Below are 16,657 nucleotides of genomic sequence, written 5' to 3' on the forward strand. Positions count from 1 at the left end.
ATAATCATTGGGGTTATTGAACTCTGTAGTGTGGAAGGGAATAGAATACAGAGTTACGTGAAAATATGTGTTTGGAAGTAGGAATTAGAGAAGTGGAAGGATAATGAGTGCTTCAATAAATTTCAGCTAGTAACTACAAATAAACTGTTCAAAAATCACAAGAGGAGGGGCATATTTGGAAATGGCCTGGAGGCAATGTAAGAGTCTAGTTACGTTATACCATGATGAGACAAGAGATTCTGAATCAGATAGTGGATTGTAAGGCATATCCAGTAGCAGATATATACTCATATAACAATTTGGTAATGAGAAGTGGAATACTGAAATACTGAGGAATGATAGCATGAGGGTTTTTTTTTTTTTTTTCCATTCTATCTGCTTGGTGCGGATTTTGCAAGACACTCGTTTCAGTTCGTCGCTGATCCATTAACTCAGTTTTTTTTATTCCAGAGGGCAGCTAACCCTCTGACCGAACACGCTGAGTTACTGTGTCGGCATTCATTTTGTTCACTTTTCTTTGTTGCATCTGCTCAGGGCGAACGTCGTAAGACATCTGTTTAAGTTTGTTGTTGATTGATTAACTCAGTTTTTTTATTACAGAGGGCAGCTAACCCTCTGACTGAACATGCTGAGCTACCGTGCTGGTGAGTTTGAAGTTCTCTAAGGCTCTAGATACTGAGGAAATCTATACCACAGTATGCAGTTCAGTAAAAGAGGAATGGGCATCTCTAAAATGGTAGGTTGCTCAAACAAATGTAGGTATGAGGAAGTTAATTGTGAGGCAACCTTGGGTAATGAAAGAAATACTTCAATTAATTGGGAAAAGAAGAAAGTACAAAAGTGTTCAGGGAAAGATAGGAATACAGCTGTATAAGTCACTTAGGAATGAAATTGACATTGTAATTCGGTCAGAAACAGCAACGAACCTGGAAGAGCAGTTGAACGGAATGCACAGTGTCATGAAAGGAGGATATAAGATGAGCATCAAAAGAAGCAAAACAAGGATAATGGAATGTAGTTGAATTAAATCAGGTGGTGCTGAAGGAATTAGATTAGAAAATGAGACATTTAAGGTAGTAAATGAGTTTTGCTATTTGGGGAGCAAAATAACTGATGATGGTCAAAGTAGAGAGGATGTAAAATGCAGACTGGCTATGGCAAGGAAAGCATTTCTGAAGAAGAGAAATTTGTTAACATCAAGTATAGATTTAAGTGTCGAGAAGTCTTTTCTGAAAGTATTTGTATGGTTTGAAGCCATATATGGAAGTGAAACATGGATGATGAATAGTTCAGACAAGAAGAGAATAGAAGCTTTTGAAATGTGATGCTACAGAAGAATGCTGAAGATTAGATGGATAGATCATGTAACTAATGAGGAGATTCTGAATAGAATTGAGGAGACGAGGACTCTGTGGCACAGCTTGACTAGAAGAAGGATGGGATCGGTTGGTAGGACATGTTTTGAGGCATCAAGGGATTACCAATTTAGTACTGCAGGGAAGTGTGGAGGGTAAAAATCATAGAGAGAGAGACCAAGAGATGAATACACTTAGCAAATTCAGAAGGAAGTAGGTTGCAGTAGTTACTTGGAGATGAAGAAGCTTGCCTAGGATAGAGTAGCTTGGAGAGCTGCATCAAACCAGTCTCTGGACTGAAGACCACAACAACAACAACAACAACAGGGATGAAATAACTAGTAACTTCAGGGAAGCTAAAACAAAATCGTTGCAGGAAAAATGTAAAGAAATCGAAAAAGAAATGGTTGTTGAAAGGACAGATTCAGAATATAGAAAAGTCATAACAACCTCCAGTGAAATTAAAAGCAAAGCTGTCAACATAATGAGTGCAAGAGGAATCCCAGTGTTAAATGTAGAAGTTAGAGGTGATAAGTGGAAATAGGACAGTGAAGGAATATGTGAGGGGATTAACTGTCTGCTGATGTGATAGAAGAAGAAATGGGAGTCAATATGGAAGCCATAAGGGATCCAGCAATAGAGTCAAAATTCAATAGAACTTTGAAAGATTTGAAAGCAAGAAACGTGGGAGGTATAGATAACATTCATTCCATTGGCATTTCTAAAACTATTGTGTAAAGTGGCAACTAAGTGACAATTCAAGGTGGTTTGTAGAATCTATGGGCCTGGAGATGTAACATAGACTTCGAGAAAAATATCATCCTCACAATTCCGAAGACAGTGAGGGCAGGTAAATTCAAAAACCATGTTGCATCAAAATTGTTAACAAGGGTAATATAAAGAAGAATAGAAAAATATCTGAGGATCTGTTAGATGGCAGGCACTTTGGCTTTTGGAAAGATATGGATACCAAAGAGGCAGTTCTGATGTTATCCTTAGTAATGGAAGCAAGATTTTTAAAAAATCAACACACGTTCATAGTATTTGTCAATCTAGATAATGCATTCATCAATGTAAAATGATGCAACTTGTTAAGAAGTCTCTGAAAAGTAGGTAGAAGCTGTAGGTAGGCATACAATATGTACAAAAACCAAAAGGGAAGAATAAGAATACAAGACCAAGAATGAAGTTCTTGGATTAAAAATGGTGTGAAACAGGGAGGCAGTCTGTCATCCCTACAGTTTGATCTTCATATTGAAGAAGCAATGATGGAAATAAAACAAATGTTCAGGAGTGTGATTAAAATTCAAACTGAAATGATGTCAGTGATAAGATTCACTGATACATTGCTATCCTGATTGAAAACGAAGAAAATTAGAAAGAATGTTGAATAGGATGAAGTCTAATGAGAATCAGTATATGGATTAAGTGTAAACCAGAGAAAGATGGAAGTAATGAGAGCAGCAGAAATGACATTAGTGATAAACTTAACATTGAAATTGGTGACCATCAAGCAGATGAAGTGAAGGAATCCTGCTATCCTGGAAGCAAAATAATGCTTGACAGACATGTCAAGAATGATATATAAAGCACACTAACACAGGCAAAGAGGGCTTTCTTGCCCAAAAGAAGTCTCCTAGTATCAAATATGCACCTTAATTTAAGAAAGAAATTTCTAAGAATGTATGTTGGAGCACAGCTTTATATGCAAATGAATCACGGACTATTGGAAAACCAGAAAATGATAGGAACTAAGGATATGAGATGTAGTACTGTTGAAGGATGCTTAAAATTAGATTAACTGATAAGATATGTGAAGTGGTCCTCTTCAGAATCTGTGAGGAGAGGAACATGTGGAAAACACTGACAAGGAGAAGGATTAAGATGATAGGATACCAAGGAATAACTTCCATGGTCCTTAAGGGTACTGTAGAAGGTAAAAACTATAGGAGAAGACAGAGATTGGAAAATTGGATACAAGTGCTACTCTGAAATAAAAGGGTTGGCACAAGAGAGGGATGTCTAAACTACAATACAAAGACAAGTTATATTCGTTACCAAATATCTCAAAAAATTCTTGACTGACATTCAAACAGACATAGGCTGCATATTTTTAATATATACATATATAGTATATAATAGAGGGAAACATTCCACGCGGGAAAAATATATTTAAAAACAAAGATGATGTGACTTACCATACGAAAGCGCTGGCAGGCCGATAGAAACACAAACAAACACATACATACACACAAAATTCTAGCTTTCGCAACCAACGGTTGCCTCGTCAGGAAACAGGGAAGGAGAGGGAAAGACGAAAGGATTTGGGTTTTAAGGGAGACGGTAAGGAGTCATTCCAATCCCGGGAGCGGAAAGACCTCTGCCCAAACTCTTTACCTCTGTATATGTCTGCTTGTGTCTGTATATGTGTGGATGGATATGTGTGTGTGTGCGAGTGTATACCCATCCTTTTTCCCCCTGAGGTAAGTCTTTCCGCTCCCGGGATTGGAATGACTCCTTACCCTCTCCCTTAAAACCCAAATCCTTTCGTCTTTCCTTCTCCTTCCCTCTTTCCTGATGAGGCAACCGTTGGTTGCGAAAGCTAGAATTTTGTGTGTATGTATGTGTTTGTTTGTGTTTCTATTGGCCTGCCAGCGCTTTCGTATGGTAAGTCACATCATCTTTGTTTTTAAACATATATAGTATATAGATATTCATACTATGTAAAGGAGAAATGAAGTTAGCAAAAAACTTAAAATGTTCCTGAATTTTTACGTGATATACTTATAAAAATTAGACAGATGTAGGCTGTATATTTTTAAATACATGTAATACACTGATCAGCCAGAGCATTATGACCACCAACCTACTATCGATATAAACCCATCCAGGGAGTAGCAGTGTCACGTGGCGAGGAATGACTGCTAGTCAGACACATGCATCATGCATGTAGTATCAGTGACCGTGGTTTCCATGTGTAGAATGGGGAACACATGTGATCTATCTGAGTTTGGCCAAGGGCAGATGGTAGCATTTCAGAAATTGCATGATTTGTTGGGTGCTCAAGGAGTCCTATGGTGAGTCTCTTCAACACATGGCAAAACCAAGGTGAAACCATGTCCAGATGTTGTGGGGCTGGACAGCCACCCCTTATTACAATTGTCAGATGTTGTAAGCTAAGCATACTGCTAAAACAGGACAGGCAGTGAACTGTGTTAGATCTAACATCAGACCTTAATGCTGGGTGGAATACAAATGTGTCTGAACATGCAGTGCAACAGACACTCTTAACAATAGGCCTCTGCAGCTGAAGACCCATGCATGTGCCAAAGTTATTCCCACGACTTGGCAACTACAACTGAGATTGGCATGTGACCATCAGTACTGGACATTGGCAGAGTGTTAGAGTGTTGCATGATCTGACGAATCCTGATACCTTCTTTGTCATGCTGATGCGGAGACACGATCCGTCATCTTTCAGGGGAACAACTCCTTGACATCTGCACTGCAGGATGGAGACAAGCTGTCAATGGCTCCATTATGTTGTGGGGAACATTCTCGTGGGGATCCATGGGTCCAGTAGAGCTTGTGCAAAGCACCATGACGGCCAAGGGGTATCATACACTGGTTGCAAACTACGTACACTCCTTCATGATGATCCTGTTTCCTGACACCAGCCACATTTTCCAACAAGATAATGCACCATGCCACAAGGCAAGGCATTTGATGGAGTGGTTTTGAACACAGTTGTGAGCTCCAATTGATATGCTGGTGTGTGTGTGTGTGTATGATGTAAAAATGTGTATGTAGTTAACATCATTAGGCAAAAATTCTTGACCAATTTACTGTGTTGTTGACATGGCTTGTTCTGTTTATCTACAGTGATTGTTTTTGCTAGTGCTGTTTTGTTCTTGTTCCGTTTTTTATGTTGGAAAGTTTAACTGAAAAATGTGCAGCTGTGAAATTTTGACTTTTACTCAATAAAAATGTTGCTGAAACTGTTTTAATGTTGAAAATATCTTACCAAGATGACACTATGGGAAAAACTCAAAGAGTACGAGTGGTTTGCATGACTTAAAAATGGCAACATGTCGATTGATGACAAACCTCATTCTGCATGTCCATCAACTGCCCAAATCAACAAAAATATTGAAAAAATTTGAGAACTTGTGCTCACAGATCATCAGCAGGCAATAGATCAACTGTCAAGAGATTAGTTAGTTATCTTGGAGCTAGGTTTAGTGAATTTTAACACAAGATTTGGGATTGAAAAGGGTTGCTGCCAAATTTGTTGTTTGGGTTCTGACTAACAATCAAAAGGAACATTGGGTTGAAACATGTCATGCTTTGAAACAACAGCTTGAAACTGATCCAGATTTCCTCTCAATGGCCATTACTGCTGATGACACATGGTTTTACAGTTACAACCCAGAAGCAAAGCAACAGTCAAGCCAATAGAAGATGTCATCATCACCCCATCCAAAAAAATGTCATCAAATCAAATCAAACATGAAAATAAGACTATTTTCTTTTTTGATACCAAGGCCGTAGTTCATTCATAGTTTATTCTCCCAGGTTGGACCGCCAATCAAACCTTTTACTTGAAAGTTTTAAGACAAGTGTGCAATAGTGTTAATCTAAAAAGACTTGATTCATGGCAGACAAGAGACTGGTTCTTCCAACATAACAGCACACCTCCACTCTCTGTTCAACAGTTTTTGGCTAAAAATGATGTGGTTCTGCTGCCCCATGCACTTTACTCACCTGACCTGGCTCTGTGTGACATTTTTTATTTCTACACATGAAAAGGAGCGTGGAAGGACACTGATTTGACAACATTGAAATAGTTAAGAAAAAAAATGAGAGGGGAGCTATCAGCCATTTCTAAAGATAACTACAAAAATGTTCGAGTAGTTGAAGCACTGATGGGACAAATTTATTAGTTGTAATGGAGAGTATTTTGAAGGGGATAAGGTTGTTTTGTAAGCAATTTGAAAATATATATCTTTTAAAAAAGTATTCCAGTTTTTTTGTGTATCCCTTTGTATGGTACATAAATATGTATGTAGCACATAATGACAATATTATGAAAATGATACTTGGTATTCACCATATAGTCAAGATGTTGACACACACACACACACACACACACACACACACACACACACACAAACACACACACACACACACACACAAAAAAACTCTTATACACATGACAACAGTCTCTGCCTGCCAAGGCCAGACTCCTTCATGTTATGTGTAAAGGGGAAATGTTATTAGTAAAAATCTCAAAAAGTTCTTGATCCATTTATTTATTTCTTCATGATACTTTAATAAACTGCTGGATTTATATAGCTTACATATTTTTAAATGTATAGGACAAATAAATTTGTTTACGGTTTGCTGAGGGGTAACATTGTTAACAAAAATCTGAAAAAGTACTTGAGCATTTTACTTCAAATTGTTACATGACACACTACTAATATTCACATGGACATAGCCTATATATTTTTTAAACAACAATGTACAGATTTTCTGTTAAAAACAACTACAAGAAAGAAAGTACCATGCTCTTAAAATGTGTGGTTCAGTTTTCTTCCTTGCAGTCAGTTTTAACTTGGATGTCAGGGCATTTAAACCATTACACAAATGGTTTCTTTCACATATATTCTTACGCCTTATATATAATTTTGAACAAAAACAGTGTGCTGTCTTGTTTTCTTCATCACAATCAGTTTTAAGAGGTAAGAGGAATGTTCTATTTAAAGCTTACCCACTTAAGGTTAGAATACTACTATGGAAGCTGAATCATCTGAAACTTTGCTGTCCAAATTGTTCACAGATTAAAGCTATGAGAAATACTGTCATTGGAGCTACTATCTACACTGATCCAGTAGCTGAAGAGGCATTCAAGACAAATCTATTTGTTCAAATACAAACTCTTTACAGCAGTACACCACCATTCTCAAATCAGCCTCCTCTGGACATAATTACCCCACCAGCCTAGTTCAAAAGCTGGTTTCCTGGGCCATCACATCCAATCCTGTTACTACTGATCCTTCTAAAAAAACAACTTTGGATTACACCACTTGCCACACCATATTATCCTGCTCTCGAATGTATTAATCAGCTACCTAGACAAGACTATGACTTCCCAAAATCATGCCCTGAAATCTGTGCAAGATTTTGAACACCACAGCAAGAATAGCGTTTCGTTGCCCTCCCAGTCTCTGCAATATCCTTGTCAGACGCTGTACTCCTTCTACATCCATCTCTCTACTCTACGGCTCCTATCCCTATGACCATTTGTGCTGCAACAATTGCCCTATACACCCTTGTATCAGCCCTGCAACTGGCTAAACATATACTATCAAAGGGCGAGCCTCCTGTGAATGACACATCATGAACCATCTGTTACGTTAACACTTTTTGGCCTTTTACACTGGCATGACTACCACCAAGTTATCAGTTAGGGTGAATGGCATAGGCAGGGGATGTATACTGGCAACACACAATGTCCAGTTTCAGAGCATGCACTACAGCATAACAGTCATGACCTTGGTGCCTGTTTTGTCACATGTGCCATCTGGATTATTCCCCCAGACAACAGTTTATCAGAACCCCGCAGGTTGGAATTGGCAATACAACATGTCCTTGGCTCTTGCCATCCACCTGGCCTTAATTTATGTTAATTTCTTCAGTCTCAGTATTTCTTCACAGTAATTATTCCTTTCTTCACTACCTTTCAGTTTTCTACATCTTTCATTTCCTGACCTGCCCATTTTTTGTTGTCCCCCTCCTACCTCTGTCACATACAACGCACGTAGCTTTCTGCTCTTATTAACTCATGTGTGATGTTTTAGCAGTATCTCTGTCTTGCATATTACGCTATCTTCCACCTTTAAGCACTCAGGTTTTCAAATCTCATCCAGTGCAGTCCCCAACAGTCTGTCTTTCCTTTTTTTTGGGAGGGGGGGCAGGAGGAGGGGGGGGGGGGCAGATCATCAGTCCTTAACAGATTGGACTCGCATTCGGGAGGACGACGGTTCAATCCCGCGTCCGGCCATCCTGATTTAGGTTTTCCGTGATTTCCCTAGATCACTTCAGGCAAATGCCGGGATGGTTCCTTCGAAAGGGCATGGCCGATTTCCTTCCCCATCCTTCCATAATCCGAGCTTGTGCTCCATCTCTAATGACCTCATTGTCGACGGGACGTTAAACACTAATCTCCTCCTCCTCCTTAACAGATGTCCCATCATCCTGTCTTCTCCTGATCAGTGTTTTCCACATACTCCTTTCCTCTACGATTCTGCACAGAACCTCCTCAGTCCTTACATTGTCAGTCCATCTAATTTTCAACATTTGCCTGTACCACCACATCTCAAATGCTTCGATTCTTTTCTGTTCTGGTTTTCCCACAGTCCATGTTTCACTAGCATACAATGCTGAGCTCCAGACATATATTCTCAAAAGTTTCTTCCTCAAATTTAGGACTATGTTTGATACTAGTAGATTTCTCCTGACCAGGAATACCCTTTTTGCCAGTGCTAGTCTGCTTTTGATGTCCTCCTTGCTCCGTCTGTCATTGGTTATTTTCCTGCCTAGGTAGCAGAATTCCTTAACTTCATCTACTTCATGTCCATCAATCCTGGTGTTAAGTTTCTCACTGTTTGTCTTTCACTCTCAATCCATATTCTGTACTCTTTAGACTCTTACTGCATTCAGCATATCATGTAATTCTTCTTCACTATCACTTGGGATAGAAATGTCATCAGGGAATCATATCATTGATATCTTTCCACCCCGAATTTTAATTTCACTCCTGAACCTTCTTTTATTTCCATCATTGCTTCTTTGATGTGCACATTGAACAGTAGGGGGGAAAGACCACATCCCTGTTGTACACCCTTTTTAATCCGATTGCTTTGTTCTCATATTGTGTAGTAAGTCTCTCCTGGCCTCTCCCAAACTCTACCCCTTTTCCAAAATCTCACCAGCCCTTTTTCGTCACCCCTCTTCCTTCCCCTTCTGCAAGAAGAAGGACCCACTGGCTGAGCGAGCTTGCAAACTTTAATACCTTTTTATGTGTGCTCTTCTGCTGCAGCCTGGTGAGCAGACTTTTTATATATCCAATTACTCATATGCCTAAGATCTTGTTCGCTCTCACTCACAAACACTATATCATCTGCCAAGCAATATCTGAAATGTGCCATTTTCCATTCATAGCCCATTACACTTTTCAAATTTGCTTTCTCCAACAACTTTCTCCAAGGTGAGATTAAACTGTATGAATGACATTAAATCTCCCTGTGTGTAACAGTTCTTTTCAGGAAAGGTTGTGCGTATGCTCCTCCTATTCTTACTATATTACTTATACTACTTACACTATAATGTATAGCTTAAGCTACGATGTATAGCTTCTGCTTGTTTTTTTTTTTTTTTCCTTAATGTATACCACGACTTGTATCACACCCCAGAAGGCTCTTGATGGAATATACAAAACATGCCTGATGAATGAAGTAGATTTATTGCCACATGAAATATAACATCAGATATTAGTTTTGCCAAACCACAAAAATCATTAATACTGTAGTATTCTTACGAAAACTTTCATTTCTTTCCCAACATTGCTGTTTTAATACATTAGTGGATTACTAGTCCCAGCAATATAAACTGCCGTCTTCAGATTTATGAAAAAAAGAAAATGCTTGATTACAGGGTTAAAAAATTATGTACCCATAAAACTGGGCAGTGGCAGTTATGTTATACAATGATTTAAACCATTCTGTCAGAAGAAGAACATACAGTGTCCTGTAAGACAATAAATCTCATAAAACTCTGTTCATATGGATGGATACAATCCAAAGTCAGTATACAGTAATAGATAAATCTGTTAAGTAAAACTAAAAAAAAAAAAAAACATAATTAGAAAGTAGAGGCATTACAATAACATGCCAGATGTACAGCCATAATGTATGTACTACTTAGAATTTGGATGACATGAACAAAACATGTGGCATATAATGTTGTTTCATGATTGAATTCCATGTTGACTTTGACAGACTAACTGACAACTAGACACAGAGTACAACAGAAGTGCTAAATGCTGAGAGTTACCACCAGTGGCAGCCTGCACTGTGTGACATCAATTACAAAAAAGTAATACAGTTCCATGTTTGTATAACATTAGAATTAAAGAAGTCAATTTAAATAAAAAATAATATACATCAAGTAATCATAATGACAAAATTACATGAATTGTATCTAAAGAGAAACAATGTGCTGTAAAGTGTTGTACTTGGTGGCCCAGAACATAGGAAAAATTCAATGAAAAAATTTTTGATGTAAAAATGACATAGTATAGTATATGCAATATTAACAGATTATATCAAATAAAATATATAACAGAACTGCCTTCAGAGGAAAACTACACCATCCATATCTACAGAGAAACCAAATAGGACTTGACCTTATTGGTCAGTTTTGCTGCAAATGAAGGATTATAAAAATCAATAATGTTAGGAAACTGGAAAACAAGCCACTACACAATATAGGATAACAATATAAAATACAGTTAATGTACAAAAGTTTTTTAAAAGAAATTGTGCACCAGCCTCAAAATATATGTATAACATAAAATTACCTTTAATTCTAATGTTATACAAATGAGGGATCCCAGTACATTATTTCTAATTGATATCACACATTGCAGACTGCCATCTGGTGGTACCTCTCAGCACTTAGCATTTCTGTTGTACTCTGAGTCTAGTCGTCAGTTAGTCTGTCATAACCAACACGGAATTAAATCATGAAATGACATTAAATGGCGTGTGTTTTGTTCATGCCATAGAAATTCTAAGTAGTACATACATTATGGTTGCACATCTGGCATGTTATTGTATTGGCTTATTGTATTTTGACTTTGGAATGCATTTGTCCATATGAACAGAGTTTTATTATCTTACAGCAGGCTGTATGTTCTTCTTTTGATAGAATGGTTTGATTATTGTATAACATAACTACCATTGCCCAGTTTCATGGGCATGTAATTTTTTGTCATTGAGTTTTTGTGAATGCCCTGCTGTGTGTGTTTTTTTATTTTATTTATTTATTTTTTTTAAGGAAAGTCTGCAACCTCAGCATTTTTTTTTCATAAATCTGAAAATGGCAGTTTATATTGCCAAAACTAGTAATCCACTACTGTATTAAAACAATAATGTTGGCAAATAAATAAAAGTTTTCATAAGAGGTCTACAGTCAAATTTACAGAACACCTCCTGCACCAACTGATCATGTCAGGTAACTACAAAAACCATTAGGTCAATGAAAAGCAGTAAATCTTATGGCTATCATAGCATTTCAGTCAAATTATTAAGAAGAAATGAAGATGATTAACGGGTATTCATTGGACAAATATATTATACTAGACCTGACATGTGATTACATTTTCACGCAATTTGGGTGCATAGATCCTGTGAAATCAGTACCCAGGACAACCATCTCTGACCATAATAACTGCCTTGAGACACTTGGGCATTGAGTCAAACAGAGCTTGGATGGCGTGTATAGGTACAGCTGCCCATGCAGCTTCAACACGATACCACAGTTCATCAAGAGTAGGGACTGGCGTATTGTGACAAGCCAGTTGCTCGGCCACCATTGACCAGATGTTTTCAATTGGTGAGAGATCTGGAGAATGTGCTGGCCAGGGCAGCAGTCGAACATTTTCTGTATCCAGAAAGCCCATACAGGACCTGCAACGTGTGGTCGTGCATTATCCTGCTGAACTGTAGGGTTTTCCAGGGATCGAATGAAGGGTAGAGCCACAGGTTGTAACACATCTGAAATGTAACATCCGCTGTTCAAAGTGCCATCAATGTGAACAAGAGGTGACCGAGACGTGTAACCAATGGCACCCCATGCCATCACGCCAGGTGATAAGCCAGTGTGATGATGATGAATACACACTTCCAATGTGCGTTCACCGCGATGTTACCAAACACGGATGCGACCATCATGATGCTGTAAACAGAACCTGGATTCAGCCGAAAAAATTCGTGCACCCAGGTTCGTTGTTGAGTACACCATCACAGGCGCTCCTGTCTGTGATGCAGCATCAAGGGTAACCGCAGCCATGGTCTCTGAGCTAATAGTCCATGCTGCTGCAAACATTGTCGAACTGTTCGTGCAGATGGTTGTTGTCTTGCAAACGTCCCCATCTGTTGACTCAGGGATCGAGACATGGCTGCACGATCCATTACAGCCATGCGGATAAGATGCCTGTCATCTCAACTGCTAGTGATACTAGGCTGTTGGGATCCAGTAAAGTGTTCCGTATTACCCTCCTGAACCCATTGATTCCATATTATGCTAACAGTCATTGGATCTCAACCAACACGAGCAGCACTGTTGTGATACGATAAACCACAATCACGATAGGCTACAATCCGATCTTTATCAAAGTCGGAAACGTGATGGTACGCATTTCTCCTCCTTACACGAGGCATCACAACAACATTTCACCAGTCAACTGCTGTTTGTGTATGAGAAATCGGTTGGAAACTTTCCTCATGTCAGCACGTTGTAGGTGTCGCCACCAGCGTCAACCTTGTGTGAATGCTCTGAAAAGCTAATCATTTGCATATCACAGCATCTTCTTCCTGTCAGTTAAATTTCGCGTCTGTAACACGTCATCTTCGTGGTGTAGCAATTTCAATGGCCAGTAGTGTAACACTCCTCTTGAGTATCTCTGTCAAAATGTGCTTCCTGAAAGACTAAAGTACACTGTGGTAACAGCCATAAAAATGGAGATAAGCAATTGACCCACCTCTGTTCTTCCCATGTTCTTAGTAGCTTAAAATACTAAATACTACAGTTCTGACAGAACTAAACAAGAAACATAATCTTGTTGGCATTTTCTGTAATTCTACAAAGGCCAGGTTATAAAATTTTACTACAGATATTACATACAAACATATCTTAATAACAGTTTGTGCAGGGCCACATCAACATACTGCTGGGAGAAGATAAATTGAGACTGAAGAAACATAAAATATGATGACCCTCAAGGTTCCACAAGTTAGCCGAGCCTTGTTCTTATCCAGCTACAGCTGTTGTCTGTGACACATCTCCAGGGCGGCGAGTTATGTACTTAGCTTTTCCTGTGATTTCTTAGTAGTATATATTGCTTAAATTTCATGCATTTTTTTGTATGTAAAAGGTTTAATGTTGTGTTATGCAAGCATAAATTCAGACAATATGCAGCTAAGTTGGCATTTCTTCTGAACAGCCAGCTAAACAGTTCATTAAGGTATCAGTGTCCATTGGTTACCCGTCAGGAGGATAAGTTGCATATCTAGCATGCCCGGATCTACCAGGGGAGGGGTGAGGGGGGAGAGGCAGATCAGCGTATCTTCTCCAGACGGCAATTTCAGGGGGTGCCAAATTTATATACTTGAAGAAACAACCTTGTTTCACAAAGCGCCTGGCATCCACCACTATCAAGTTTTTGCCTCAGTTTGAAAATTTCGCAGATCCGGGCCTGATGCCTGAGGTGTCCAACCATACAATGAACCAGATTCTCCACCCCAGCTACACCCTGAGGCGTCAGACTGTACGCAGTTGTCATAGCCTAAACCACATTCAACAGTTCACAAACTGTGGTCAGCTCCTCCCGTGTCGGCACACAGCATGCACACATCCTGCCCGTGCTAAGAAGACTAAAAGAAGAAGTTAACTATAAAAGCTGACAGATACCTCAGCCACAGATCTACAATATTTTCAAACCAGGGCAAAAACTTGATAGTTGCGCCCCCCCACCTCACGAGCATTTGGGATAGGATGTCAAAAATTTAAAAAAAAAAAAATCAATTTTAAAAAATATGTTCATTTTGTAGTGCACATATTTCTGAAGAATTTGATGTATAAAACATATATGATTGAGGAAATGTAAGACATATTATTTTGTTGTAAGTGTGCCAAAGTGCAGTGCCATGCCTCTTCCGACAGCATTATTCTATTGCGTGTCGCTGTACTTTGCTCTGTGGAATTCAAACATGTATATTCTGTAATGGCAGCCATTAAACCAATATTCAGGATGGTGGAAATTAATGTTCTGTGGTACCTCGACTGCTCCGATCGACCAGTTTGACATCCTATCCCCCCCCCCCCTTTTTTTTTTTTTTTTTTTAAAAAAAAAAAAACTCGCAATTAATATTGGGTGAGATTATTTATGACAAGGAGAGTAAGAATTCTTCAGAAAATTTGCACTCTTTCTTGTTTATTATCTAATAACTTTCTATTTTGTCTGACATAAAATTAAATAGTAGAGACAAGAGACAAGCAAGGCAGTAAACATTTCTTCAGTCCTCAGGTCCCAGAATTTTTTCCATCTAATTTTGCTACAGCTTTACAGGGCATGCTTTCCTTTTTACAGAAGAATCTATTATCTCATCAAAGTCTGTCAAATGTTTTATTACATGAAAAACCAAAATCTCATTGTCCAACACTGAAAAAGCTGTTAATATGAGTAGTACCCAAGACTGGTGTGGTTTCTTGATTTGATTACGTCTATTTTGTGGCTGTCTGCTAGATAAAATGAAATAAGCCTGTCTAATGTTGCAGCAGTTGTAATATATGTCAAATAAACAAGACTGTTTTGGCACAAAAGATCATTTTTATCTATCTCATATATACAAATAACAGGACAGAATATAATTAATGAACTACCAATATCAAATGCCTATTACGCCTTCTACACACAAAAAGTCTTATGTTAGGAAATAGCTTCACATTTCATTCATACAATCTAGTTTCTCAAGTATGAGATCGAAAAGTAATAACATGAAATTTTTATGTAAATTTGGAATCATCACATTCTCCCATATAATATGTGTGATGTCCCCGTTTCTTCTCCTTCCTCGTTCTAACAAACTATCTTGTCATCATTAATTCTGTAACTATTTCTGCCACTGTCAAAACTTATTCTCTGGTTAACTTCACTAACCCTGCCAGAATCACCAGTTCAGGTATCCCACCTTTATTCTCCAGTTAGGCATTATTATGTGTTCGCACAACGCATTTTCCACACTATTCCAAGAATAGAACTTAAGGTGGCTGCTAACTGAGGACTATACAATTGGTCCTTAGTGTGTAGTGATTTGGCAAAAATTTTCTGTATGAATTTCATTTTCTTGGGTATGCCGAGGAGATAATATGTATGTAATCTTTCTTACCTGTTATTCTTGTTAATCATTTATTTCCACTCTGGTAGTCTGAATCTATGGATTTTGCTAAAAATTACAACAATGCTGATCATTCGCACACCCAGTCATCCACATAAACAAAGAGCAGTTGGGATTCTCCTGTTCAGGTTTATTTGGTTCAGCTCATACAGCCGCATCCCCTTTTGTCCACAGGAAAGTTTTTTTTTATTTCTAGATGCAATGGGGATTCCTCTGGCAAAGACACCAAGTACACTATGCACCAGCAAAAATTAATCTATGATACATTAAAAAATCATCTTAGAATGGTTCAAAAATATTCAAAAACCAAAAGGGATGCCTTTCAAAATCATATAAATACTCAATGGGCCGATGTGCACCGGATGCTATGGGTTTTTTGTGAAACAAGTTTTTTTTCCTTCATGTATACCAATTTGGCACCCATGAAATTGCCACTCAGGGCAGATGCCATGGTACTTTGATGAACAAACACCAGTCAATATGCAGATAGGGACATCAGACCATGCTCAGAGTAAAGACACTTCTATTGCCAAAATTTCATCAGAAAATTATCAAAGTATTTGTAATGAAGTTCCCAAATTTTCTGCCTTCCAGGAACGTTCTTGTGCTCAAATTATTCTTGGGCTCAAGACATGGCTAAAATCCAAAGCAGAAAGCCCTAAGATACTTAACTAATCCTGGAACATTTATTGGAAAGACAGAGGAGGGGGAGTGTTCATTTCAGATTCCATCCAATTCTGCTGTGTCAGTTCTAGAGTCTACAGTCAACTTCAAAATACTGCTTATAGATTGGGACGTCTATGGATTCATTTGCAGGGGGTGCAGAAAGACAATTTTGCGAAGTATTTTTGAACACATTTTCTGAAAACTGTCTTGAGCAGCTAGTTTGGCAGCCCACGTGCAATGAAAATATCTTAGACTTTGTAGCTACAAACAGGCCAGACCTTACTGATGACATCAATATAGAGATGGGGATTAATAATTGTGATGTCATAATAATGACTATGGTTACAGAAGTTAATAAATTAGTCAATAGGGCAAGAGAATGTTCCTGCTGTA

Source organism: Schistocerca piceifrons, chromosome 3, assembly GCF_021461385.2.
Source record: "Schistocerca piceifrons isolate TAMUIC-IGC-003096 chromosome 3, iqSchPice1.1, whole genome shotgun sequence".
Classification (NCBI taxonomy): domain Eukaryota; kingdom Metazoa; phylum Arthropoda; class Insecta; order Orthoptera; family Acrididae; genus Schistocerca; species Schistocerca piceifrons.